Source organism: Charadrius vociferus, unplaced genomic scaffold, assembly GCF_000708025.1.
Source record: "Charadrius vociferus isolate BGI_N301 unplaced genomic scaffold, ASM70802v2 scaffold147, whole genome shotgun sequence".
Lineage (NCBI taxonomy): Eukaryota > Metazoa > Chordata > Aves > Charadriiformes > Charadriidae > Charadrius > Charadrius vociferus.
In genome coordinates, this window is record NW_009649570.1 from 7,336,462 (window position 1) to 7,340,053 (window position 3,592).

Here is a 3,592-nt window from a genome sequence, read left to right on the forward strand (position 1 = left end):
TGTTTTCTTTAAATCTTCTTTTAATTCTGCATAACTAAAGCTAGCAGACTTTGCTCCTTTAGGGTGTTACTGTATAACGTTTTGTTGTCAGCAACACAATTAAATAATATTTGCAATTTTTACTAAGTTACTGAAAAGCAGATCCTTTTAATCCTCTCAAATAAACAAAGTTTTGTTAAATAAATTTGTCCATCTGTAGTGTGCAGATCTTAGTTTCTCTGTTGAAAGATTACACAATAGTCCATACAACTAAGATCCAGTGAATTTTTCCTCTCTACTTTGTCCCACTTAAAAACATGCATTTTTTTTTTGTTCAAGACACTAAAAAATAACCCATTTCAGTTTTCCTATTCCAAATTAGATTCAGAATGTTTCTCCTGTTCCTTACCATTAAGCTTCTGACTTTGCAATTAACACACATCAAACAGATCTCAGGATGTCACCAAAATGTGTAATACTACTATGATGCATGTTTAAATTTAGGCATGCAAGTAATCCAATTAAAGTCAGTACCTGCGAAGTCAAGCACATCAGCAAAAGAAAGGGTTTAATATTGTTTCTGTGTTCAGATTCTCTCTTCGCCATTTCTCTACCATGTTGTATTATCTGCATTCCATTTGAAAAAAATACTAACATACCCCTCAGTGTGCTGTACAGATATTCCCAAGAGTATCACAGAAAGACTTAGTATAGACCTGTTGTTCATGGTCTATACTGAGTCTCTTTAGGTCTCTTCCTAAAACACTAAAAATTTCACAATAGCGCAATAAAAAGAACTAACTTGAATTATAGTTCAATTATACTAAACTACTGTATTACAGTTAAAAGGAGCAATTCTCTTGTTTAACATAGTGCTAGATACAAGACATCACTTAGTGCAGAAGCTTGAATTCAGTACTGTAGCAAGACCCTACCGACTTGGTAAGAGTTTTATGCAAGTAAGTATTGAGTGATTCTTCAAACACTTCTGAATTATTAATCAGGCCTGCAAGCACCTGCAAAACTGGGGTCTGAGAATTTGGTCCTTTATTTATTTTGAATAAAAGAAAAGGAAATATTAGTTTATGCTGCATTTGTTGAATTTCTGAATCCATTGAGATAATTAATTTGTAATATTTCAAAAGGTTGGGTTTTTTTTCAATCATCCCATATATGACCAACATTTGTAATCCCTGTCATGAATTTTAAACAAAAAATACTTTTATATTCTATGTCTAAATATCTTACAAAAAGCATTATTACACTTCATGCTCCAAAAAAACAGAATAATAACTGGTGAGATTATTAAGTACCCTAATTATCGCATTACTTCTATACAAAACCCAAAATATTTTAAAATACAACACAGGAGCAACATATTTAATTATTTTTTGTTTTTCTAATGTCAGAGAAGAATAATGCATTTAAGGGATTCATAATCTGATACAGAAAAACACCTCCTATGCAATAACGCTACAGAACGCAACACTCTGGATTATTAAAACGTGCTAGGTAGACTAACCATAATTTTAAAAAATTCCTGCAAAAAAAAAAAAAAAAAAAATACACAGTTTGACACAAAGACCAGCTGATTTTTAATTATACTTCAATTCAAACTAATTTATCTAAACGAAAAACCCACGAGAAACACACAAACCATGCTCGCTATACTAGCTAGGCAAACTCACACAGTATGTTTTGAAAACGGAATGTATCTAAATTCAGGATTTTTTTTTTTTTAAAAAAAAAGATTACAGTAACTGAGCTAAAACAACATATTTCATATTTGACAAAGCAGGGGGAGAGGTTGATAGCATACTAAGTAATTGAATACCTTCGTTCATATGACCTTAGTCTGACTGCAGTTCAATTAGCGTATACCACCTGAATAATTTTTACAATGGAAAAAAGTTAAATACTTTTTTTAAATGTATAGCTCATTAGTTTCCCAATTATTTCCTCTTCCTTCAGGACAAATAAAAAGGCATCTTTGCAGTTCAACTCCAAACAGGGCTGTGCATAACCCTATTGCAAGAAACACTACCACAGATCTGCTGAACACAGTGATCAGTGTCTTCACCTATAGATATACCATAGCACCTCACATCGTTCTGACAGAATTTCATGTATTTTTTACAATCTAATAAAAACATCTGCAACAAAGAAAAATACAACAACTATTTTCTATTACAAGATATTGCAGTATAAATTTATAGCATTTCTCAACTTTGTAAAGAAGTCAGGAATAACAGTATTCATAAATACCAGGAACAAAGCCCCCAAATCAAAACAGTAACGTAAAAAGAACCAAAACAGACTTTAGAAGGCTGCAGTGCTTTGAAAGCATTAAAACCAAAACTCAACTACTGCCTCCAAATTTCTTGCTATAAGCTTTATTTTTTCACATCCCAACCTGAAGGGCAGACAATGCTAAATTTATGACAGATTAGTAGAATTTCTCAGATATATATATCACAGGTTCCACTCACTTGCATTAAACCCCCCATAGCTTCTCTACATGGCCTACTCTAGAAAAAAAAAAAAAAATTAAAAAATAGGGCTTTTTTCCCCCCTACCTGTACATTGTTTTATTTGCAATGCCTTGAAAGAGAAAGACATAACATTACAGTTACACCAAACTATCCCGCATCAATCTCACCTGTTCTGAGAGTACGAGTACCAAAAAAAAAGTTACACTAACTTTCACAATTATACACTAATTTTTACAACTATCACACAATGACAAAAAAGTTATCAACTTTATAAATTACAGCAAAAAATACGAATTTTTAAAGAAAAACAAAGTTACTAAAAATATAATTTTTTACCATACCTCCTTTAATTTTTTTTTCCAGAAAGCTGATCTTAACAGGTTATAAAGAAAATTATTTCTTCAGCCAGATGCCCTTGTATTTTATTTTTATTTAAAATAAAAAGTCATATAAATGATAAAAAAAATTGGTTTAGCCATTTGGCTCCCTCCACTAAATTGACACTTTATAAAAACCTTCTGTACTTTTTTTCCCCCTCCCTCTCTCCCTCTCTACTACCTCCAAGATGGTAGGAAAGTTGTTGTTTTGGAGGGCAGAGGAGCCGCTCTCTGATGTTATGTCCTCTCAGTGCCTGTAGTGGTGCTGTAGGAGGCTGCTGGCTCTCTTCTTGAGCAGCCCCAGCAGCCCTGCCTTCTTTGCTGGAGAATATATTCAGGGATTCCCCTTAATAATCACCTACCCTCTGAGCACTTTGTAGTTTTAAAATAATAAAGAGCCCCCAAAGCTTCCTCCCCACAAAAAGCAGGATCTTCTTAGAGCCAGGGGGGCAGCAGCTCCTCAGCACAGAGCCCGAGCCCATTCCCAGTCCCTCTGCTGGGGAGGAAACTCTGATCTGTCAGCCCAACAGAGGGAAAGGGGGGAGAGGAGAGAGAGGAGAAAAAAAAAGCAGCTGGAAAGGTAAGCCAGGCCCGGCCTGCATCCCCGGGCTCGCGTAGCGCGGCAGGCGGTGCGAAGCGTGCAGGGCGGGCGGGGAGGCGGGCTACGCGAGTCCGGGGATCGGCCGGGGCGGGGTAGGCCGCAGCGGGGGGGGGGGGGGGCCGGGGGGGGGTTTGAGGGTTTTG

The 3,592-nt window shown here is 36.1% G+C and overlaps 1 protein-coding gene across 1 annotated transcript in view; it reads left to right on the plus strand.

Annotated features, from left to right (window-relative positions):
* The first annotated feature begins 2,916 nt into the window (after positions 1-2,916).
* The window catches only part of INO80D (INO80 complex subunit D), a 45,635-nt gene continuing 44,959 nt past the window's right edge, over positions 2,917-3,592 (plus strand). Inside the window, exon 1 of the mRNA XM_009890208.1 lies at positions 2,917-3,428. The gene's annotated coding sequence lies outside the window, so the exon portion shown is untranslated. The remainder of the gene's footprint in view (positions 3,429-3,592) is intronic.